The sequence below is a fragment of the Nyctereutes procyonoides genome, unplaced genomic scaffold (assembly GCF_905146905.1).
Source record: "Nyctereutes procyonoides isolate TBG_1078 unplaced genomic scaffold, NYPRO_anot_genome, whole genome shotgun sequence".
NCBI classification, from domain to species: Eukaryota; Metazoa; Chordata; class Mammalia; order Carnivora; family Canidae; genus Nyctereutes; species Nyctereutes procyonoides.
In genome coordinates this window covers 36,373,382-36,399,781 of record NW_026575024.1, presented here as the reverse complement: position 1 = coordinate 36,399,781, position 26,400 = coordinate 36,373,382, and the positions used below count along the sequence as shown (strand labels likewise).

The window sequence follows — 26,400 nt, the reverse complement described above, 5'->3', positions numbered from 1 at the left end:
AACAGGATCCAGCCTTTGTGATAAGATTCACAATCCTTTTCTTTAACCTAGTTCAAGTTTGCCTCCTCAACACCAAATGCCTCATAAGATCATTGACTCTAGCCTTTCCCTTATTCTTAACAAAAACTGGGGAAATGGAGATAAACGATTTGGGGGACAGGTGCCGACCACCCAGGACAAAGCAACTGGAGGCAGGAGTCCAGCCGTGACCAACCAATAGAGTGAACTTTGGAGAGAGGTGGCCCCCTGAACTGCCATTCCCATATCTGTAAAATGGGATTCCTACCCCGAAAGTTTGGGGTGGATGAAACACAACACTCTGCAGCTTGTCAGTTTTCATGAGGCGAGGCGTCATGTGCCAGCAGTCTCCGCAAGGAAGCAGTGCCTTCAGGAGAAAACAGGTAGGGGGTCATTGGGCAGGAAAGGGGAAGAAATTGGGCAAAGGCTGAAATTTCCCCCCAATTCCCAGCCTCTGCCTGATCCCCTGGGGAGCTCTAGAGCCTAAATTACTGTCCTGCATTAAGGCAAAGCAGCCGGGCTTTCATAGTCCCAATAGGTACTTGGCCACAAATGGCTAAGCTGGAGTTGGCAGGAAATGCAAACTCCCAGGCCCTCACAGTTCTTCGGTGGTGAGGTGGCTCCAAGTGCCCAGAGGCAACCTTCTGAAAGCAAGGTTCAAGCTGTTGGCAGAAGCTGCTAGGTGCACCCAGCAGATAAAAGCCATCTGGGCAGAGCACAACATGCACCTCACTTTATAAAGTATGTTGGGGAAGTGTCACACCAACAACTGCCAACATTTTTCACTATTAGGTACAGTTTACATACATTAGCTAATGACTTATGAGATATACTGAGTTACTGTCACCATTATACAGGTGGGAAAACTGAGGCTAAGGATAAAGTACATTCCTTATATATACCCCCAGAGGTAGTAAAGCTGGGTTGAGAACCCCATTCCTGTAAGTCCAGAGGCCAAGTTCCTAATTATTGCCTTATTGCTATCTCTGAGACCTCTAAATTAAGAGCCAAATAATAACCATAATAATAACCATCTTCATGGGGTTCAAACATATAACAGCAGTGTATACAACTGGCAAGTTTTAGACACTGGGTGAAATAAAATTCTGAACAAAACTCCTTGACAAGGCTTATGTAGACTATAGGCAGACAACCTGAGACTCCTGAAACCTCATCATATATGTCTTACTTTTCTCAATAACAGAGGCTCCATAGGGAATCTGGCCAACTTTCACTTAGGTTAAATATTTAAGTCTTTGGGGCCCATATTTCCAACATTTACTGTATAGCGTGGTAACTTATTGGAAGAAGAACATGCTCCCCTGATTTCATGACCATTATACACATTACCTGGAATGCAAAAGGTGCCCCCTGGAGTTGTCGAGTGCATCTGCTCTGCCTGAGTCATATAATCTTCAAGCAGCATGAACCAGATTGCTGAGCTTCATGGGGTTGGGGTTCTTTTGATCTGACATTGACCTAATGACAACAAATATCTTTGGTCATCATTGAATGTCACATAATTACTCTCAGACAAAAACAATCTTGTTAATTACTAAATTCTACCATTTGCAGACTTATATTTTCAGAAATTTATTCATTCATTCATTCATGGAAGACACAGAGACAGAGAAGCAGAGACACACAGGCAAAGGGAGAAGCAGGCTCCCCACAGGGAACCCGATGCAGGACCCAATCCCAGGACCCCAGGATCACACCCCGAGCTGGAGGCAGAGACTCAACCACTGAGCCACCCAGGCGTCCCTATTTTCAGAAATTTCTATATAAAAATGCAAAAGCTATAAGTGATAAGTTTTAGATGGAACTATATGAAGTTGCCATTTTTGTAGTTTAAAAACAATGGAGTTTCAAGTTCATATGGTTCAATCTCACAGGTCACTTAAAGCAGAAAAAAATCTTTATGGTCCTTTCAAATGCCTGAATGATGTGCAACATGAATAAATATGCACGGTTGTTTGTTAAAACTAATGCTGTCTTTCACCAGGGTGATGGAGAAATGAATGAATAACTAAAATTAGAAGCAAATAGTCTAGAGACTTTGGGCCTACCAAACATTTTAGCCAAACAAGGAGAAAAGGACACTGATTTACGTTTTCTCTAATTGGCCTTATCAATGTAGTCTTAATTGGTAGGTAAATAGACCAAAGGAAAGTGGCAAAAAGAAGAAAAAGAAATAAATCATAAGCCTACCTAACTTTCAAACAAATGCTACATGCACCTAGCCCCCTTTTCTCTCACACCTGCTGCAGCTTATTATGAATTACAACAGTCCTCCCTTATGAGTGGGGATACAGTCCAAGATGCCCAGTGGATGCCAAAAACCATCGATAGTACCAAACCCTATATATACTATACACACGTACCTATGATAAAGTTTAATTTACAAATTGGGTACAGTAAGAGAGTAACAAAAATAAAATTGAACAATTATAATAATATACTGTAGGGGCACCTAGGTAGCTCGATCAGTTGAGTGTCCGATTCTTGATTTCAGTTCAGGTCATGATCTCAAGATCATGAAATAGAGCCCCACATTGGGCTCTACACTGAGTGTGGAGCCTACTTAAAATTCTCTTTTTCCCTCTCCCTCTGCCACTCCCCTCCTCATTCACATGCACTCTATAAATCAATCAATCAATCACTGGAATAAAAGTTATGTGAATATGGTCTCTCTCAAAATATCTTATTGTACTGTACTCACACTTCTTGTGATGATGTGAGATGATAAAATGCCTTCATGATGAAATGAAGTGAGGTGAGTGACATAGGCTTTGTGGCATAATGTTAGGCTGCTATTGATCTTTTGGCAATAATACATCAGAAGGGGGATCATCTGGGCAGCCCGGGTGGCTCAGTGGTTTAGTGCCGCTTTCAGCCCAGGGCCTGATCCTGGAGACCCGGGATCGAGTCCCACGTCGGGCTCCCTGCATGAAGCCTGCTTCTCCCTCTGCCTGTGTCTCTGCCTCTCTCTCTCTTTCTGTGTCTCTCATGAATAAATAAATACAAATCTCAAAAAAAAAAAAGGAGGATCATCTGCTACAGACATGGTTGACTGTGGGTAACTGAAACCATAGATATCAAATCTCTGGATAAAGGTGCATTACTGTACATATATCCTTTTAAAAAGCCTTGTATTCCATTGTATACATAAACCACATCTTTACTCAGCCATTAGAAACGACAAATACCCACCATTTGCTTCAATGTGGATGGAACTGGAGGGTATTATGCTGAGTGAAGTAAGTCAATTGGAGAAGGACAAACAGTGTATGTTCTCATTCATTTGGGGAATATGAATAATAGTGAAAGGGAATATAAGGGAAGGGAGAAGAAATGTGTGGGAAATATCAGAAAGGGACACAGAACATAAAGACTCCTAACTCTGGGAAACGAACTAGGGGTGGTGGAAGGGGAGGAGGGCGGGGGGTGGGGGTGAATGGGTGACGGGCACTGAGGGGGACACTTGACGGGATGAGCACTGGGTGTTATTCTGTATGTTGGTAAATTGAACACCAATAAAAATTAATTTATTAAAAAAATAAAAAATAAATAAATAAAAAGCCTTGTATTTTAGCTAATCTGCAAAATTATGAAACTTGAAAACTCAAGATTTAATAGGCAAAATCTGCACTCTTCTTCTCTATCACTTACCAGAGTTATAATCACTAAACCCTAGGTCCGAGAGTGACAGACGACCTCTATTCCAAGGGAGGGCAACTAGATGCATGTCTATGTTACTTTAGAGGTTTCAGAGATAGAGCACGTCAGTTGAAGGAATCTGAGGTCTTGTTTGGGCTACATGGGAACCAGTACCATGCTAAACTGCTTATGTCTGTCAGGGATATGAGAGAATTAGTGGTCATACATGTACCACACATTTGTCATCACTGACCTAGGCATTGCAGCTTCTAGGTCTTGGTTTTTCTTGTCTGTACAAGAAGACACTTGAACTATGATATCTCTGAGAATCCCTCTATGTAGAACACTTCAGGATTTTTTCTAATTAGCTATAAATGTGATCTCTTTCCTGATACTGTGTCATAGACTCTTGATTGCCCAGAACTTTTGATTGTAGCAGTAATCTAACAGCAGCCACCCCATTCTTCATTCCTTCACACTTTGGGTCACTACTCCAGCCCTTCCTCCATAACTCAGCTCAGACTCTACTATGTCATTTTAATAATGTAATACCCACAGGTGCCCCATACCATGCCCTTAAATAATATACCACAAAGCCTTGTCACATTCTCATCTCTTTGAATTTGCCTCAGAAAATTCAACAGTGTGCCACTGGGAGCCTATTAACAGCATTCCCATCATCTTGGAAATGACCTCTTTCAGGTTATTGAAAAAATTAGATAAACTAGATGGGACATGTGTGGGGACTTTATGTCTCCCAGCCACATAGTATTAATTAGCTTCTTCCACACAAATATGGCAAAATAATAATAGGAGCTTCAGGTCATTGAGTCTTGTCATGGGAATATAAACCCATTTAATTCTTACGACTAACCCTGAAATTGAATATTTGTCCTGGGTGGTATGTGATATGTTTAGATCCACCAACACCTAATTTTCTGTCAGTCAAGGTTCCATCAAGTAAGATGACCCACTCACAGGGTTTATTGAAAGGAGGTGAATGAAGGGTCTGTTTACAAAACTGTGGTCAAAGTTAAGGGAAGCAACTAGGGATGGTAGAGCTCCCAGGATCCAACATAAGTGAGAAATCATTATCCTGTGGGCCTGGAGAAGAGGACTGATAATAAAATGCTTGAGAGAGTTATAGTAGAGGGGATAATGGACAGAGACTGGGCACTGTCAAGACCACAGCCAGTTGGAAGATGAAGAATAAATATTCCAACTTCTCTCTCTTCCATCATCTGATATCCTTTCAATGCTTCCCATTAGTTAAACCTAATAGGAAATAAGACAACAATCGAACATAGACAACGTAGTTTACAGAGGTCAGCCCCCAGGGCACATAGCCAGGCATAGAAAAATGAAAATGGATCTGGAGGGACAAATGGAGATTATCAAGCACAGTCCTCTACTGAACAAAGTAGCCATATTTGATGTCATGTAATTCTGTTGGCCTGCCTACTGCAGATGACTCCAGGTATTGGATGCTGAGCTAAAGGCAACCGTCCTTAGACTGAGTCAGCTTTGAGAAAGCCTGGCATGACCAATAGGTGGCTTCCTCTTTGGTGGTAACCAAATTCCATGGGATCTTCTCTGTTGGTGAGGTTTGCATGCAAGACAAGGACAGGAGTAGTAGAGAAGGAAAAGCTATGAAAGCAGAGAGGAGAGAGGCATATACAAAGATGAGGAAATGAAAAAACACTGTGTCATGAATATGGCAGGGCCTCCTATGAAGGAGCTGCTGTATCCTGCATGGTGATCATTTGCCACATTTCCTTAAGTGCCGGTGTCTCTTATAGCAAGTCCTAATCTCCAGTGTAACCTGAGCCTGGCTTTGATCCTTACAACCTAAATGGCTCCAACCAGCAAAATGCAATTACCCTGATTTTACACTTGAGCTAATTGAGCAAAAAGAATTAAGAATATATCTGAGGTGACATAGAAAATAAGTACCCACAAAGGAATTCAAACCTGGTTCCATCTGTCACGAGCGCATAGGCTCTCCACTGAGCCACATTGCCATCCAAAACAGGGCTGTCCCAGTAATAAAATTGAAGGACACTTTTCTGATTTTTCCAAGAAACTCCCTCAATGATTGTATATTGTCAGCCACTACCAGCTAATAAGTGTCCATCCCTTTTTTGGTCTGGAGCTCATAGCCTTTTAAGAGCCATTCATAAGGTCTGCATAATTCAAGGATGTTAAAAGCACCATCTCAAGAATGTTAGTAGATGTTTCTCAGATTAAAAGCCTTTCTGGAATGTAAGAAAAATATATTTCACAACTGCTTCCATTTCCTTTCCTAGATCCCTCAAGACCTGAATGTGACCAAGACACTCAGAAATCTGTGTGATACTTCTTCCACAACAAACAACACGGGGAACTTAGAAAGAACAGAAACTATTTCCATTATATGCACCTTCTATTGCTTCGGCTGGTAGAAGTAATAGAAGTAATGGAACCACACTTACTTAGTGACATAACAGAGCAATCAGAAGACTGGTTGGCAGCTGAGGACTAGGAAATGTATGCAGAAGATGTCAAGATCTGCAGAAGGTTTCTATGACCTCCTGTCTCAGGGAGGCTTATATTCTAAAACAGTGTTCTATGATCCCCAAAGGTTCCCTTTATGGTCTTGTCATTAATTTGAAGGGAAAGTTCATTTCCACAGGTCAAGCTTTGCAATGAATGTTGAGAACCCAGTTCAACAGTGGAAAAAGCTCTAGAATGTTTTTCCACATTCAAACCAGGGCTTCCTTATCAAGTTCATCAAAGCGTTTTTTAAAAATATAAATGTCTAACCACTTTGCCCAGGAAGAATAAATCTGCACAGCCACCTCAAAGGCTTGACAACTTTATTTTCATTGTGTAGAGCTGGGTGGGTCCCCCTGAACTGGGCTTCCTAAAGGGACCCAGCCCTTCTCCACACAGTCTCCAGGCCTGCCACTCCAGTGAGTGTGATCAAAGAGAGGAAAGCCGAGCCGCTGAGCCTCGAGAAATAAAGCTAAAACAACAGATTTGTTTCTTGGCTTCTCTCTTAAATACGTTCAGAGTGTTTAAAGCCCTGTAAGGAAACGCTGTGGGGCCCTGGATGTGAGAGAGGCACATCTAAACCCTTTCCCAAGAGGAAATCTCTCACCTCGGTGGGGTAAATTAGCTCATTAAGAGCAGCCAGAAGCAGGCAGGAAACCTGGGAAGTAGGAGCTTTAATTCAAAGCACAGAAAATTATAGATTTCTTTACACATTAAAAAAGCATTTATCTTGGCTAAAAATGAAACGACTTTTCAATGATCAACACATGGTTTAAATCTGCTTTGCTAATTTATATCTATCCACAAGTCTGTCTAGCTGTTCAGCTACCAGGAAATTCAATTATGTTCTGTAAACCTTTGTTGAACACCTACTATGTGCCTGGCACATTTGTGAATTGCATAAACAAAAACAACAAAAATAAGAGACAGATAACTACCTTTTTTTTGTTCAGGAGGTGAAACTCATGTATTAATGACTGGAAGACATTTGTTTTTCACTTTTCAACAACAGAGGGTATTTTTTATATACTAGGCATTGAGCTTAGTTGTGAATAATGCAAAACAGAATGTTAAAAAGTGCCTCATTCAGTGGAATCAAGTGCTAAGATGTATAGAGAGAATAACGGATCAAGGGAAAACAGGAGGTCCAACAAGAGAGAGTGAAGTTTCTCTGGAAGGTTTCTTAGAACAGTACCTGAATTGACCCTGGAGGTCAGTGAGAAATAATAGCAAGAGTGGCTTCTAGAAAAACAGGCTTTACTCTCTCTTCTGCTGCTGGACCGTAGATTATTCTAGGTCTCTGGGCCTTAATTTCCCCCTTTAAAATAAACACCTTGACTCTAATTCACTCACTCACTCATTCATTCATTCATTCATTCACTCACTATTTATTCAGGACTAACTATCCATACCAGATGGTCTTGACTATTTAGGATGAAGCCAATAGGTTTGCTTTGACTCAAGGCATAAAAGAAAGGTATCTGCTCTCCAGGAAGGGCTCTGATATGTATGATGTCATGAACCCCTGCTGTTACCTCCTTTTCACTTATAAAGTCATGGGGGTTGGCTCTGAGAAACAGGATACAGAACAGGTAAACTCTGTTCAGAGGAGGGGTCAAGAAAAGTGTAAAATATGGGGAATTGCAGAAGAAATGCCATACTGGTAATCACTTAGCATCTAATGTGTTCACATGTAGTGAGAGGATGAAACGGGGTGGGAATAAACCTAAATGGGTGGTGACAAGACTTAAAGGCAATGGAGGAACTCAAAGGAGAGCTGCCATTTTGCTCAGAGTAGAAAGATTTGACCGGCTACTTGAGACTGGTGTGGTGCCCTGAATAGTGTGGCCATCAGAACCCAGTCCCAGTTCTGTTCCTAGATGACTTAATCTACATTGCTTGAGTCTGTTGAACTGCAGGTTCTACATTGGTAAAATTGGGTTGATAAGATTTATGTATGCTTCTTCCCCTCACATCTCAGAAGAATTTGGAGAGATGAATAATAACAATATCCAACATACTCTGCATGATAATTTTATATCAGTTTTTATTTATTAGCTCTGGGCAGAATCCATGTAGCTCATTTTATGTGAACATAGTACCAGAGTCTTGAAAATGACACTACCTGCAATTAGGAGTTCAAACTTATCTTTTTTGATGAAACTTGAGAAAAATATCTTCATTTGAGAAATTCCACCACAGCCCTTAGGTATAAAGGTGTATGAAAATGCAACAGAATAAGCACATTTGAATGGGACATGCTTCATTTGAATAATTTAAACCATAATTAAACATCTCACATCATTTGCCATTCTTTTGATTAACAAAATAAGGAATGTGAACATTTGACAAGTTTAAGGCACATGCCCCTCCTGTTTGACACTTCCATGCAGTCCGTTGATGCCATTCCTGGTTATGAAAAGAATCCTAATCAAAGACATGCCCATTCCAATTTGAGACAAACATCATGGTGGTTTATAGAAAACTTCCTTTCTGTGTTGACCCACAACCTAAACAAAAGGTCAAAATCACTTAAGTTGCTTCAAAACAGAGTTGTGATACAAACCAGCAATGTGGTGTGGATGGAAGCCCATGCAATTCCTTTGTAAGTTGCAAAGCTATGTAAACACTATGAAAGACTGCTATTGTTTATTCTGATACCATAGTCAACACTTTGGAATCATTAGCTTTGAACCCTTGGGTAAAGCTGGTTTTTAAACTCTCTATTTCACAGTCAAGGTCAACTTCTTCTATAGTCAGCAGATCCATAACCCCGAACGCCACATCCTCCCCTCACATACACATGTTCAGCTCTCACAGGCATCAACAGGAGGGTCTCCTGAGATACTGAGCAAGGATAAGGATTACAGCCCTCTCTCCTCTTTTACCTGAAGATTAAGTGACAAGGAATCAGTTTGATTTATCAAATACAGAAGGCCAAAAGTAAGAAATAATACATTTGAACTGAACTACAGATGATTCCTAAATTTCTTGACCATGGAAATATTAATGTCAAACAGTATAACTAAGTGGACACATATTAAATTATCTTTTCACCAAGTCACCCAACTCCACTTCAAATATCACCCATATAAAAAGAATGTAGTGGCCACAAGTGGGACCTCATAAATCAATTACTGTAATGCACAGCCATTCTGGCTTCCGTATTTGTAAAAGATTAAGTATATAAATGTTGGTCTAGAAGGCAGGAGTCTTCGACCTCAGCTTTTCAGCCACTGACAATAATTAGTGGGGTGACTTTCATGACTCAGTGAAACACACTGGCATGTATTTTCATTTCTCTTATTAAAAATCACCCAAAAGAGCACTCAGTGATCTAAAATTCTGTGATGTCTGAGAACCAAATGAGAGAATGTAACTGCACACATCCATAAGAATTGCTTCAGGGAACTATAAACTTAAAACCCCTGGGGCAGGGATGCCTGAGTGGCTCAGTGATTGAGCGTCTGCCTTTGGCTCAGGGTGTGATCCCAGGTCCAGGGATCAAGTCCCATATCAGGCTCTCCGCGAGGAGCCTGCTTCTCCCTGTCTATGTCTTTGCTTCTCTCTCTGTGTCTCTCGTGAATAAATAAATAAATAAATAATCTTAAAAAAAAAAAACCTGGGGCAGTATTGTTATCTTCAATTATGAAGCATAGGACATTAATAATTAACAGTGCACTACTCACGAAGGTAGTAAAATTAAATAAGTACTAAGGTGACTTTCTGGGCTATGCCTAAGATCCAGCCCAAGCAGCTCCACTGGTACAACACCTACCCTAAGAATTAACTGAATGTGGGACAAAGTCCAAACAAACCTAAGGTGCCTAGGATTAGGCCAGAGAGAGCACACATATGTACAACATGTCTAGAAAACTCTCCAAGGCCAGGACTTATACCTGGGGCCCTGGAACAGGACAGAGAAAACCAGAGTCGAGGCAGCCCTTCACTTTCAACTGGCTGTGTTCATTTGTAAGTCATATAGGAGCAACACTCTGACCAAAGGATAGGTATCCTAGCCAGCCCACAGAAGCCTCAACAAAGAACACCCCGTAAAGAACAGTAGTTATAGGCTATACATAATAATGCTTCCAATGAAAAGTACCTTCCAAGTACTAGGAAGAAAGCAGTGCATCCCACCCCTATTCCCTATGCATACATACTAGGTAGGGAGTTTCTTTCTTTCGTTCTTCTCTCTGTCTTATTTTTAAGATGTATTTATTTGGGGTGGGGGACAGAGGGAGAGGGAAAAAATCTCAAGTAGACTCCCCAGTGAGTGCAGAGCCCATCTCAGGGATCAATCCCTTGATGAAGATCATGACCTGAGTTGAAATCTAATTAGACGCTCAACTGACTGAGCCACTCAGGTGCCCCAGGTAGGCAGTTTCTTTCAGGGGCTTGTTCAAAGTAGGACCTAACAGTTTAATGATCCCAGATAAAAGTAGTATCCCATGGACACTGGTAGCAATGACCTTTTCCATTGGAGTGTGAAATCTGTGGACTGGATCATCTGCCCAACCATGGCAGTCACCAACAGATGGATCAATTTCAAAAACAGTATGTTGAGGGGACAAAGAGAAACAAGGTCAGAGCTGCAGGTGCTTTTTCTGCCTGCAGTGTCTCAGGTTCATTCTTAAGGAACTGAGAACTTAATCTTCCAAAATGTCAAAAAGACCATCTTATGCCCCACTTCCCACCCAGCTCCTGCAACACAAATGCCCAGCACACCAGGGTTTGTGGGATACAATCCATACAGTCATCTCGCTTACAACAACTACAGGCTGGGAGGGAACCCGGGCACCAACAGCCGGGTCACAGCATCCTCTGGTATTATGATTCCAAAACCCCCAAAGCCACCAGATAAGCCGCTGATGCCCTACACGAGGTACAGCAGAAAGGTCTGGGACCAAGTAAAAGCTTCCAACCCTGACCTAAAGTTGTGGGAGATTGGCAAGATTATTGGTGGCATGTGGCAAGAAAAAACAAGAATATTTAAATGAATACGAAGCAGAAAAGATAAGAGTACAATGAATCTCTGAAGGCCTAGCATAATTCCCCCACATACCTTGCTTACATAAATGCGAAAAGTCGTGCAGAAGCTGCTTTAGAGGAAGAAAGTCGACAGAGACGGTCTCGCCTGGAGACAGGAGAACCTTACCTGAGCACTCAGCCTGCTGAAGATCCAGATGATTATGATGATGACTTTCCAATGAAGCAGACAGCCACCATCTGTTTCCAGAGAAACCACCGCCTCATCAGTGAAATCCTTGGAGTGTGGTGCCAGATGTTCGGTCAGTTGTCACAACAGCTAGAATGCAGGTCCTCAGAAGACAGGCCCAGTCCTTAATGATTCATCAGTGAAAACTAGAAGCTGAACTTCTTCAGATAGAGGAGCGACACCAGGAAAAGAAGAGGAAGTTCCTAGAAAGCACAGATTCATTTAACAATGAACTTAAAAGGTTGCGCGGTTTGAAAGTAGAAGTGGATATGGAAAAGGTGGCCGCTGAAATTGCACAGGCCGAAGAACAGGCTCGCAAAAGGCAAGAGGAGAGGGAGAAAGAAGCAGCAGAGCAAGCTGCATGTAGTCAGAGCAGCGTGGTTCCCGAGCAAGAGCCAGCTGCTAGTAAGACCCAGGAGAAGAAGGACGGCGAAGCATCCCTATGGAGACAGAGGAGACACACCTTGAAGAAGCAACGGAAAGCCAACAGAACGGTGAAGAAGACACGTCTACTCCTGAGGACAAGGAGAGCGGGCAGGAGGGGGTGGACAGTATGGCCAAGGAAGGGACCAGTGATAGCAACACTGGCTCAGAGAGCAACAGTGCAATAGTAGAGGAGCCACCGACAGACCCCACACCAGAAGATGAGAAGAAAGAATAAATGTTGCCTTGTTTTATGTGTTCTAAATACTTTTTAAAATGAAAAACAAATTGTTTTTTGAGTTAAAAAAAACAGTTTGTTGAATAAAGGAAGTAAGATACAAAAGAATATATACTGCATGATCCTAATAGTATGAAGTTCTAAAATAGGTAAAATGAATCTACATTAGTAAGTATCAAAACAATTGGTTTCGGCAAGGGGTGGAGGACTGCCTGATAAGGAGCCCAAAGGAACTTTTTGGATTAATGGAAATATTCTGGGGTTACATTTGGATATGAATTTGTCAAAAATAATTGAGCTCATACTAAAGATCTATGCATTTCACTATAATCCATATACCGATTAATATATATATTATATAAATTATATATATATGAATAGGCAATCCTGGGAAAGGAGATATTGATATAATGATAATAATATTCCAATCCTCAAGGACTTTTCAGTTGTAGGGGAGACACCACCTACCTGACAAGGCTAAAACATTTGGAAGGAAAGGGCAGAGGTGCTGAACACATTTTATAGCATACATATAGACTCTTTTTTTTTTTTAGATTTTATTTATTCATGAGAGACACAGAGGGAGAGGCAGAGACATAGGAAGAGGGAGAATCAGGCTCCCCACAGGCACTCAATCCCAGGACCCTGGGATCACTACCTAAGCCGAAGGCTCAAATTCATTTGGATTAAAGCAGAGATGGACCCTTAAAGACCAACAGCCCACATCTTTCTCACGGCCCACTTCTAACCCATGACATTTGAAAACCAGGTCTTTGCAGATTCTCCCTCAAGAGACACTTTCTATCTTCCCATAAGCTTTCCAGCTTTATTTTCTATATCCATAAAGATATACCTCAAATGATAAATTCATCCCTCCTCCCAGAGACTGAATCTAGACTATAAGACAATCTGATCTCCTGGAGCCCAAGAGCAGAGATCAGAGCACTATTAACACCTGGGAATCAGGAAGGGGAAACCAAAAGACGGACAAAGATACCTAATACACTCCAATTCTTAAACTTTTAGATGATTTTTCTGTAGCCATTGTCTGTTGACCATGAAAACATCATGGAGCACCCTGTTTGAACTGTTCAGAGTCACTGAGCAGCCAGTCAAACCACTCCCTTTGTTATTTCCACAGGTCACCCTGTCTCAATGCATACATAGCAACAAACCAGCCTGAGTAACACAAACACATTTCAGTCCAACAGAAGATCTGAAAACTTTTCAAAACTAAAAAATCACAAGCAATGAAAGGCAGAGTTGTATATTTACCCTTAATGTGAAAAAAGGGGAGAAAAATCAAACCTGAGAATAAATCCACCTGTGAGTGCCTATCTCTATTGAGGTCACCAAAAATCCCTCCTCTTTATTTGCAAACAGTTCAGAAGCTACTGAAGAAAGTCAGCCAATAAACATTTTTGAAACCAAGATTAATGGCTGATTTGTCATCTGGGAAGGGAAAGGAAAGGTGAGCTTGCATGCCTCTGCTAAGGAAGCAAACCAGAGGAGGAGGGGCAACTGATTTATGGGGTTGTGAGGAGACTAATTAGAGCCTCATGAAGGGAGATAAGAGGGACCAAAGGCATTTGGGAAAAGCAAAGTGAAAGGTGGGGACACAGCAGAGTCCATAGAGCAAACGAGGAGCTGGGGGAGGGGGACAAGTTGCAGAAATAAGTTCCAGCAGCAAAGCAGAGAGACTGTGTAAGGATTCCAAGGAAATTTCATGTTTGGAAAGCTTCTAGGAGACACGAAGAAAAGTCCCATGTTCCTGCACCCCAGACAAGGTCTGAAAACAAAGTCCTTACAGCTTAATTTTGAACAGTTCCCCTTAACACCACCCCCATCCCGGGATTGTGCACAAGTGGCCAGCATGCCCAGGATCACCCAGCGTGCAATCTTTCTCCTTCCTATCCCAGTGTCCCCATGACACAGCCTGCTCAGGGGTCCATAGGTTGATTTCTTGAACAGCAACTGTGGTCCAAGACAATTTCTTGCTTTATCACTTGTTACATTTGCCCCTGCACCAGCCGTATTTGCATCTGTCAGATGTCCTGACACAGGAAGTAGCTATCAGAGACACAAGGGAACTGAATCCAGATCCAAAAACAAGCAGACCAAGGAGGGAAGACCCTCTGTGCAACCCGGTCCTGAGAGAAGCCCAGGCTGGATGGTGCTGGGGCAGCCTCTTCAAAAGACAAACATGGTGTCAGAGGAGGGGACCAGGAGGTCAGAACCACTGCAGTATGTCTGGAGAGGAGGGGGTGCCTGAGAAGGGAAGGACAACCTGCCTCACGTTCAGAGTAGAGCCTCTTGCTTCTTCCCAGGATGGCTGCACACTATTTGCAGGACATGTGCACCTGTGCATGGATGTGCATGTCTGCGAGGGCTCCCTCCCCTCCCATAGGCTTCTTAGGATAAACTTATGCACCCGGCTAGCTTTACTGGGGTGTTGCATTAAGGTGTAGGAAACAGGCACAGAGTTCCTGAAAGCATGTGCCTAGAACGTGGCAGTCTTTCTACTGCTCTCATTTTTAAAAATAAGAACAAAAGAGGTGGGAGGGAGGGAGGGAGAGAGAGAGAGAGAGAGAGAGGCAAGGAGGGAGGAATATGGAGAAAGAGTGAGAAAGAAAATGGAGAAGGAAGGAAGTAGGAGGGAGGAAAAGAGGGAAAAAGAAATAGGAGGCAGAGAGAGGGATAGACAGGGGAAGGAAGAAAGCCAGCAGGCAGCTGGTGCACAAAATAAGTAAGGGTCTTTTCTCCCATTTTCCTCTCTTTTAATAAATCACTGTAGCAGCCTGTGACAGCTCTCTGTTATCCCTAAATGCTCAAGCAAACAGCTTTTCTTTGAGACCATTCAAGTGACTGCCAGGGCGGCTGGAGCTGGGCAAGCAATACGGGCCCTCAGACTGCCCCTCTATAATTCAGTTAGAAAAGCAAGCATGAAGTCAATATTCATTGCACGAGGTAAGAATTGCCACAACACAATGAAATGGTAATGAGCCGGCTTACAAAGGAGACAAGCTGGATAATCAGTTTTTAAGGAGGTTCTGGGTACACGAGGCTGCCAGGCCCTGAGTGGGCAGCAAAGGCATACGGGCCCCCACCTGAGGCCTGCCTTCAGCCCCCACCATCTGCAGGCATTGGCAGGAGTCCTGCTGGAAACCAAGGGAATCTCGCCAGGCCCTCTTTCTCCAGCCACTCCTCTCCATTTTGCAATTTGGGGGCCTCGTGGAGCCTAAAATGTGAGGACAAAAAGGCATTTCACAACCACAGCCCCTCTGCTAGCTTTCAGATGAGTCAGGGCAAAGGCCAGCAGATGGGAAAATTGAAAACCCTTCAGTGTACCTGGCATATGTGCTCAGTGCACTCAGGGATCATTGCCTGACTAGATCAGGACACCTGAACAGGAAGTCGTGAAAATAATAAGAGTTGGAGGGTAGAGTCAGATACTGGGTATTTGTATATGTCAGTAGTTTAAAATATGCAAAGGAATTTATATGTCTTATAAGGTTTCATTTAATATGCCTTTCTTAGATTGTTTAATCCCTATGAAGCTAGAAGTGTCCAACTAAGATAAAGCCATCAGATGAATGGCCACATGTAAACTACAATTAGTTGGCCATGGCCATGGAGTTGTTCTAGGGTGATTGCTGTCCCTGGGTTCGAGGGGAATTTTTTTCTTCAAGAATTCCAAAGTGATTTCATCCTATGTTTTCTACCCATGTCTATTTTGAGATTGGCCCATACTTAGGCAGCTAAGTTTCCATTAATTCCAAATAAATCTGTTGTCATTATCACCATCATCATTTATATTTGCAACTCTAGTGATTGCAGAATTAATTTAGGTGACCTACAAAAATGCATAACAAAAAGCAAGGTGTCATATAATTTAAAATGAAAAGTGAAGGAAAAATAAGAGTAAGAGATAAAATGAAGCCCAAGTTCCTACATTGCAGAGCTAAGACTTGGTTCTTGACCTTCTAGTAACCAGCTGAAAAAGAAAAACATAATCTTTTAAGTTAGTGAATCTCAACACAACCCCAAATATCCTCATATATGTTGCCTCAGGGTGGGCAGCCCAGGCATCTATATTTTTTAAAGATTCCCCCATAAGATAAAAACTGACCAATTGTTCAGGAGCTAATCATTCATGATGCTCATAAGAAGGATGTTGTGTAGTATGGGGGAAAAAACCCTCTCAGCAACTCCTTTACAGTGATAGCAATAAAGATTGTTATACTAGCACATGAATATAGTCCATGGGAACACAGGAGACAGGGGAGGAAGGGTACTTCAGGGAAAAGAAATAGCCTGAGGAAAGAAAATGAAGTACACAGAAAGTCATGGTATGCTTAGCATTTGGCAAGAACATAGATGGGTGCGGAGTGAATTCAGCATGTTGATATAAAGGTGGTTGTGAAGAATACTGAATGCCCTGCTCAGGGCATGAGGTTAAGAGCCCAAGGGGTCCAACTGCCTGGGTTCAAATCTTAGCTTTCCTACTTACTAGCATGTGAGAACCGAGGCACGTTGCTAATTTTCTGGGGACCTCAGTTATCCCATCTGTAAAATAGAAGCAAGAATCAGGGCAGCCCAGGTGGCTCAGCGGTTTAGTGCCGCCTTCAGCCCAGGGTGTGATCCTGGAGCCCCAGCATTGAGTCCCACGTCGGGCTCCCTGCACGGAGCCTGCTTCTCATCGGGCTCCCTGAACAGAGCCTGCTTCTCCCTCTGCCTGTGTCTCTGCATCTCTCTCTCTCTCTCTCTCTCATAAATAAATAAAATCTTAAAAAAAAAAAAAAGAAGCAAGAATCATACCTACCTTGTAGAAATAAATGAGACCTTCTAGGTAAAGTATTGAACATAGCATCTAATACATTAGCTACTGCTATTGCTGGTACCATTCTTAATGTAAAGAAAACAAAGGAATAAAATTATATTCAGGGAATAGCTTCTGATTGTACTGATCTTTTCATATATTATCTTAACTTTGTAACAACTCAGTTGAATAGGTATTATTATTAATCCCAGTAAGCCAACTGAATCTCAGTGTAGTTAAGTACCATGCCCAAATTCATAAAGGAAGAGAGTGGCCAAACTAAGATTCTAGGCTTGAAACCATAAGATATTCTAATGATAAACTGAGGCCAACTTATAATAAAATGAACAAAGCTTAAGTTTCAGGGAAACCCTCCCTCACCTGCCTAGGTTCTTCCAAAGATCTGGATCTAATTTGCATCCACACTTTCATATTCTTTTCCTTTTTTTAAAAGATTTGTTAAATTTATTCATGAGAGACACAGAGAGAGAGGCAGAGAGAAGCAGACTCTGTGCAGGGAACTTGATGTGGGACTCTGGGATTACGCCCTGAGCTAAAAGCAGATGCTCAACCACTGAGCCACCCATGTGCCCTTCGTATTATTTTTCTTAAAGAGGACTCCCAAATTTGTGTAAATTTAGGATTCACCTGAATGATAACATATGAATGAATGCTATGATCAGACTGTGTTCTAAACAGTGAACAAGGGTGACCAAGGATAAATTAATAGAAAGAAAACTGAGAGAAAATGCATATTGTGGGTAGAGATAAAGAGTTAAACATTAACTACACTGTGTTTGAGGGAACCACAGAGCAGCCAGGTCAATATGTTACAGATATTTGTAAATATGGGTCCAGGAGAGCAGGCAGTCCAAGAGATGCAGACCAGGATTAATGGGGTGGATGGTGATTGACACCAAGGGAGAAATGAACCCATAAAGACTATCCTAGAGCTATGCTCTCCAAAAATGGCAGCCACCAGCCACATGTGGCAATCCAAGTTTATATTAAATAAAATGTGAAATTCAGTTCCTCAGGTCCACTAGCCCCATGTCAGGTGTTCAATGGCCACCTGAGGTGAGCAACTTTGGTATTGGGCAGTGCAGATATAGACTATTTCCACCATTACAGAAAGTTCTATTGGAAGCACTGGTCCAGAAAGTCAGAAGATGGTTAAGGATAGACACACAGGAAAATATCTGAGGGGCAAATGGAAATAGGGAACAGTGAATAAAGAGTGGTGAAGGTAGCCTGCAGAATCCGGAGAACAAGAACATGGAAGATCCCAGCAAAGAGAATTTCAAAGGAAGACTTTATTCACCAGCTCAGGAATTAGCAAAAGAAACAATAAAAAACTCCCAGCGTGGAACTAACACACCTCCAAACCAGCTGCTTCCAAATTCTCTCTCTTTGCCTTTTAACAAAACGCCACAAATTGTGTGGCTTATCAACAACAGAATTGTATTTCTTACAATTTTGGAGCCTGGAAAGCTGAGATCAGGGTGCCAGCATGGTTGGGTAAGCACCCTCTTCCATGGCAGAAGGTGCTAGGGAGCTCTCTGGTGCCTCTTTTGTGAGCACAAATCCCATACAAGAGGGCTTTCCCCTTACCTAATCACCTCCCAAAGACCCACCTTCTAAGGCCATTACATTGGGTGTAGGATCACAGCATGTGAATTTCAGAGGAACACAAACTTTCAGACCAGAGCACCCCTGCATCGGTGCTCCCATTAAGACCTTGAAATAGCACTGTTTTCTTACGACCACAAACTCGCCGTGAACTTGGCCCTGCCCAGAGAGGAAACCTTGAAAAGGACAAACAACAGCCATAGTGGGAGAAGCAGATGCCCAGAGGCCTGCTTTCCCTCCCTTCCCTCAGCAGAAGTCTTTAAAATTGTACTCAAATGGATAAGGCACACGCCTGCCCATGCCAACACACTCCTCTCCAACAGGTGGCTGCCCGCATACCTACGCAACTTCCTGTTGGCTTGTGCAATTACCTACAGTTCACATAAGAATGCATGTTCTGAGCACAGCCTTTTCTGGCCCGCACATGTATGTGCATATTTTGAAGGTGCAAATGAGGCACTGAGCATAGTTTTTTAATGTAGCCCTAAGGGGTACATTATTCTGATCAGCACTAACATTGCCGTCCTACATTAAGTCATCAACTTTAGGCCCCACTAGAGGCAACAAAGTTAAACAAGCAAACAAACCCAGTTTCCCTGTGTAGCTCAGAGCTTTTCCTTTGCCCTTCACTCCTGTCTCCTGCTATTAAAGTTCCACTGACTCCAAAATGCCCATCTCATCCTAAAATCTCTCCAAATCCTTCCCCAGACTTGTTGCCTCATACCCCAGGTATTTACACAGGTATGTGGGCCTGTTTCCCCTTCCCAATTACGGTCTTGTCTTTCTAAACTTTGTCTACTCCACAAAGTCATGCATCAGCATTTTGAAATGCGTCCCAGTGCACCTTCTAAAATGAATTCCTGGGTCACAGAATCTATAACCGTAGCAAAGTCTAGCTAAGTATGCCACATACCATTTTCGCTTTTCCTCCTAACACAGCTGGACCACATTTCCCAACCTCCCTTGTCATTCTATTCAGCCATATGACCAAGTCCTAGCCATTAGATAGTGGGAAGAAGTGATATGGAAGTCACCTGCTAGGTTGAAATGATTAAAGAGATGTTCTTTTTACATATTTGCCCCCTTCCTTCATCTACTGGCTGAAAACAGAAGATTTCATGGAAAACTCCATGTCTTGACTGACACTAGCAACTAGACAGAAGGAGCTGGGGTTCCTAAAGGACTGTGTGGAACACAGTCCTTCACCCACTCCTTGCCCATTCTTATTGGACTATATTAAAGGCAAGAAATAAACCTTTATTGTGTTAAAAATCCCAAGATTTAGAGTTTGTTTACTATAGCAATCAGCCTACCCTGATGTGGTAAGTGGATTGCAACATTTCTCTCAGTTATTTCCTTCCCATTCCAGCAATGTGATTTAGTAGCTTCTTCCATCAAGTGTTGGAGTCTATTTTCCATCCCTTGAACCTAGGATTGGCCACATGGCTTGCTTTTGGCAAATGAAACCTAGCAGAAGTCACATTTCCAAGCTTAGTTCTAAAGAAGTATTGCAAGCTTTTGCATGAATATAAAAAATGATTTATAATTAATCTGTTAAATAAACCCTGCCAATGAAAGGATGCTTGTCAAATCTTTACAATTTATTCTCTTTGGGAACTTAAACACTTCTCCCAACAAAGTGTATTTAGTTAAGATTTGTTTTGTAAATGATTTTTTCAGTGGTCTTTGAAAAAAGGAAAGAAGAAAAAGCCAACTTAAACCCCATCCTTTGTAAATATTTCAGAGTCCCTACTAATAAAGGCTGAGGATGTTTCAGAACTAAGAATGATAATGACCTCTGTGGGTTCAAGGATGAGGAAGGAGTTTGATGATTTTAATGGTTCTATTTCATAGGGTATTCTGAAGACACTGAGCAGGAATCACCACACCCCTTATACAGTGTCTGGTGTTTTTCTCTGAAATAATAGCTATTATGCTTAATAGCAACATACCTTTATCCTTTGTGGGTGGGCTAAGGCATAACTATAAATAATATCTTCCCATATATTCACATCTGGAAAAAAAAACTGAAGCAGGTTTTTCCTAAAAGCTATGTGTTTGACTTAACATTGTTTCAATATTAGCTCACAACAAGACTAAGTATTACACCATCATATTGATTATTTGAATTACATTCAGTTTTTCCACTTGTTTGCAAGGTCTCCTTGAGCAGTCTATTTTTGGCTGAGAGTTTTCTCAGTGGTTCCACTCAAGGAAGTACCCACTTGTTTTGAGTAGCACTTCTTGTCTGCAACAATGCTTTTCAGACTTCAACATGCTATATATCCCTCTGGAGATCTTGTTAAAATGCAAGATCTGTTAAGATTAAATGTTAAGATTCTGATGTAGTAGGTCTGGGGTCAGTCCTAAGATTCTACATTCCTAACAAACTCCCAACTGGTATTAATGATGCTGGCCCATGAATCACATAAGAGTCTAGAATGAACTTTTACTCTGCTGGATTTTCCAATACTTAAAATTTTATTCAGATGAAATATGATATAGCACATGAAGATCAGGCCAGAAAATAGGCAGTGGTTTGCATAATACCTATAATTAACCCTGTGGTCACCACCCTGCACTCAGTCCTGTGTGATGCCAAAGGTGTCATCACCTACCTAGTCATTTGCTGAATGAAATCGTGACACTCATTTGTGTTGACATAGAAAGCAGCAGTTGGGGGACATCTTGGCATTCTACATTCACATCTAATTACTTTCACATTCTAAAGAGGCTGGATTCCTCATTTCTTTCCACAGCTCTGTTTCCCTGCCTTGCCCTTCCCCATTATCAACCTGCCATCTTGAATATGTATCACCACAGGCTAGATAATCGTGGTGGTATCTACTGATCCAAGCACTCATGGCAAAGTATATACAAGCTGGATTTTTTTTTATCCAGTTATTTGGCTTGCCTTTCCACTTAGTAGCAATCCCCACAGAAAGGAGTGGGAATTCTACTGAGCAGCACATAGGACCAATTCAGCAGGAGAGAGAGCTATAGCCTCTGATATTTGGTTTGAGCCCTTAAATGAAAATGCCTTTTAGTTTCATGATCATGGTGTTTGCACAAAGTGCATTTCTTTAGGCCCTGGTCTGCCATCTCGAAATGCTTATTCCTTACAGCTTGCTACAAAAAGAGTGATTCATAGATTAATAGAAATATCCATCAATTAAGTAACAGGAAACTGGGTTCTGGCTCCAACTCTGCCCCCTAATTAGCTGGGTGAGTTTGCACAATACATGTTGTTTCCCTAAGCTTCACTGCTATTAATTATAAAAATAAGTTTCCAGCTTTAACTTTTCTTACAGCTCAGATATGCCTTGACCTGAAATGCCTCCAGACCAGACACTGCTCACAGTAAGTGACCCACACAGCACAAACAGCTGCCGCACATGGGTCCTTAGTCACTGCATTTCAGGTCGGAAGGGCCCCTGAAACATCCTATGCCAGCTACTTCAATTAGCACTAGAAGAAAACAAAGTCCTGGGAGACAAGACAACTCTTCCAAGGTCACATGGCTCATCAAGGGCAGAGAAGGGCTAGAACAGAAATTTCCTAATTCTCAGTCCACAGTCTGCATGATAATCTATGAACTCAAGAAGCCAGGCTTTGAGAATTCACATCAGGATTCAAAGTTGCCCCTCTGTGCTGGCCTCCATAGAGCTACTTATGGAAGAGAAGTGTTCACACACTGGCAAGGCCACCAGAAGCAACACAAACTCAATCTTCTCCACATTTCTCTGCAGTACTGGCACATAGGAAGGGCTTTATAAACATTTGTTGAATGAGAGATCAAGTGCTCCTTTGCATTTCCTCTTATTTCTGAGACAATTTGTATGTTTTCAGTCTTAGCATGGGTAGCAGAGACTTTGGTGCCCATCCCAAATTCCCTCAGCATTTATCTCTATTCTCAAAGGCTGCTTACTGCAAACTGAGATTCTCCTTCTGTAGGGTTTCTTTTCTGGCCACAAGATCATAATCGGCCCAAATGCAGATCATTCCAGAAGTGTTAGAAAGTATCCTTAGAGTAGTCTTCCATCAGTGACAGATGAGGGTTTGGAGGATCAATACCCTATCTTCTTCACCTCCTCAGTAGGGCAATGCTGAGGCATGTTTTACAATGCTCCAGAGTGCTTTGGCAGAATTACCCACAGTGGTAACTGGCTTGATAGCACCCGCTTTTCATCTTTCATCCATTCTCTATCTCATTTCCCTTCTCCCCTACCAGCAGTTCCTAGAATTACCACCCAAATAAAATATTTATGGCTAAATCCTTGTCTTAGGATTTACTCCTGGGGAATCCAAACCAAGGCATGAGAGTATGACCTTGGTGGAAATAGGGATTTCAAGGAATCCCTTAGATTCTTTTTGATATGACAACTGAATTTTTATCTTATTCTGGTGTAATTTGGGTTTCCCCAAAAGTAGGGCCCAAGAAAAGGACTTGGATTCAGGTAGTTTATTGAGAAGTATCCCAGGAAGTAGAAGTGAAGAGTACAGCAAGGAAACAAGGAAAGGAAAGAAAGTCAATACAAAGTGTTTCTGTGCAAAACAGTGTGCACAACTGCCCCCCCTCCAGGGCCTCCTAGAGAGGCTGTATGGAACAGACCTTGGAATTGTGTACTGGGATGCAAGAAGCTGAGTGCTAATTCACTAACACCCACCGAAGGGGCATTATGTTGCAAGTTTCCCAGTATGCCCTGCAAGCAGGCCAAACACACCCTGGTAGCCATGGAACACCCTCATATAGAAACACCAGAATTTCTCAGTTGTTTAGTGGAACTGCCTATAAGAGACTTCTGTCTATAAGCATTTGCCAGACTCTACTGGCAGGATTTTTACTACATCAAAATGCTGTCATACACAGCAAATGATCATCTTGGTATCATCATGAGACTAGTTTGAGCCTCCTTAGTTCCCAGCTTACCTTGTTTGGCTTCCTTAAAGGACACCCCTGAACGTTATCAATGCCCAAAGTAAAACTTCTATGTAAAGTGAAAAGTGGGTGGGATGAAAGACAGAACCAGTAGAAGAAAAACGAGCCTGAAACCTGACTAACCCAGTCATACAACTAGCTGAACTAAACATGCTCAGTGGCCGCATCAGTTCCATGCCTGTCCTGTCTTCAACACACTCTCCTGGAGGCCCAGTGGATATCAGGCTCATGGGACCTCACAGCCCCTTTCTTTGATGCCTCCCTGTTCAGTGTCACTGAGATTGCCTGATCAGGGGGGCCCCAAGGTCAAGGCACTATCAGGAGTAAGGTTTCTTAAGTGCCATGTGTGAGACACCATCTGACACTGTTTATAGATCGATTTAGCCCCTTACTGACCACAGGACAGAAGTTAAAAGCATTGCTTTTGGAGCTCAAATGTGTTAACTTCTGAAGTGATGTTTGAATTAGGGTTAAGAAGGGCCCAAAGTTTTGATCTCCTGATTGGAGACAGAAAAAAAAGAAAGAAAGAAAGAAAAGAAAAGAAAGGAAATGGACTAAAAAAAAAAATTTTTTTTCAGACAGGAAATCTGATTATTTTGACTAAAACCAAAAGCCCAGCTTGTAATGAATCTATCAACTTTGGGGTTGACATGAAATGGCTGCAGAAGTGTCTGAATTCTGCAGCTGCCAAAATGCAACCACTACTTCTTGATGTCACTCACTGAAATAAGTAACTTCTCTCTCCCATAGATCAAGGCCAGAAAGGGGAGCATCCATTGGTTTCAGACCCAAAGCAATCATATAAAAGTCAAATAAAGCAAGATCTCATGCCTAAAAGCTGCCCATTAGTGATGGAATAGTTGCAAAGCAAAAAACCACAAACACTCTACAACTCATATTGTTGGAATTCAACACTCATTCCCTGAGATGTCTTTGGATATAACACAAAGATTAGCAAATAAGTTTCCCACACTTTAGTAAACCATGTGATAAAATGCCTGTAATCTATGTGCCATGCAGTGTGGTTGACAATTTCTAATTGATGTATTTCTTATCTACTTATGTGGCATAATAGGAAACAGTGGCAATTAAGATAATTAGATATGAATAGGAAACAGCTCTTCTGATTAGAACCAAAGACTGGGCATGCTGGATGTTCAACACATGAAAGTCAATGTGTGTGGCACATTATGAGTTGGCACAAGTCACACTTCTGCCATGCAATGATGCTTACTGCATTAGTGATGACCATGAGGCATGACGAGGTGCTAGAGTCCCCTTGTGCCATTCAGAGCAAACGATCTCCAATAGCATTTGAAATTTTAATAAATTCTATTGCATTAAATTTCTTATCAGATAAAAGGCTAGTATCTAAAATTTAAATAAAGAACTGTATAGGAACTTATCAAACTCAGCACCTTAAAAACAAAGCAAAATCCAGTCAAGAAATGGGCAGACTTTTCTCCAAAGAAGACATACAAATGGCCAACAGACACATAAAAAAAAAAATGCTCGACATCACTAAGCATCAGGGAAATACAAATCAAAACCACAATGAGATACCACCTCACACTGGTCAGAATGGCTAAAATTAACATATCAGGAAGCAACAGATGTTGACAGGGATGTAGAGAAAGAGGAACCCTCTTACACTGCTTCTGGGAATGCAAATTGGTGCTACTCTGGAAAACAGAATGGGGACTCTTCAAAAAGTTAAAAATAGAGCTACCCTACGATACAGCAATTGCACTACTGGGTATTTATCAAAAGAAAACAAACACAGTGGGGCAGCTGCACCCTAATATTTATAGCAGCAATGTCCACAATAGCCAAAATATAGAAAAAGCCCAGATGTCCATTGTTAGATGAATGGATAAAGATGATGTGATATATATAATGGAATATTATATTATATATTAATATATATTAATATATTATATGACATATAAATATTAATATATTATATTATATTAATAATATTATATTATATAAGTATATATAATTCTTATTATATAATTATTATATAATTCTTATTAAAATAAGAATGTTGGACTAGGTGACATCTAAAGATTCTGTCTCGGTATAAAACATCTGTCATTTGATGTAATTATTAATCATCTGTTTTTAGCAAGTTTTGACATTGTGGCCAGTTACAGAGATATATAAGACTCTGCCCTTAACAGCCTCATAAAGAAATCTAAAAACATAAGATGATGTATGAAAGGCAGAAAAGAGAATGTAAGATAAGAATACCATAAAAGAAAGGGGAAGGAAAAGGAAGAGGAGCTATATAAGGAATAGTTTTATCATGTCAGAAAAACAAGTAGTCTATACCAAACTCTGCCACTTATTCCACACAAAGGGTTATTTTAACCCTTTGTGTGGAAATTAGCTCTTAAGTCATTAGGCATAGCAGATGTGGTTCCCTCAGCTCACCTGAGTTCACCTGCATTGGCAGTGGCCAGTTCTCTTGCAGACTGACTGCTTCTTACTCAAGTGCTGGCATCTCTCCACCTCTCAGCACGATGGCTTTCTCTACGACTCTGAGCTTTTTCTCTAGCACTATGAGCATATGCTTAGCCCAAGCACAGAACAGCCCAGAAGTGCCATGGGGTTAACACCTGCAGAGAAATCCTGAACCAGTGATGATACACACCAAAGATTCCCTGGCATATAAAGTGTGTTCCACATGGCTCCCAAAAGGGTCTCCAGCAGGACGGAGCCCCAATAGCCAGCAGCAGTAACCAGCAGTAACCAGCCAACACAGCCTGTATTGGCTTACCCCTTCTCTGCCACATTCTTCTCACTCCCTTACCATGCTTTCTGGGGTCACTTTCCAAATCAAATACCTGCCTCAGAATCTGCTTTTGGGGAAACTCGGACCAAGACAAAGGAGAGAGTAACTTAGCAATGGTAATTACTGG

At 41.7% G+C, this 26,400-nt stretch overlaps 1 pseudogene; it reads left to right on the top strand.

Moving 5' to 3' along the window:
* Positions 1-10,872: 10,872 nt before the first annotated feature.
* On the top strand, positions 10,873-12,089 carry LOC129498499 (SWI/SNF-related matrix-associated actin-dependent regulator of chromatin subfamily E member 1-like; annotated as a pseudogene).
* Positions 12,090-26,400: the final 14,311 nt, after the last annotated feature.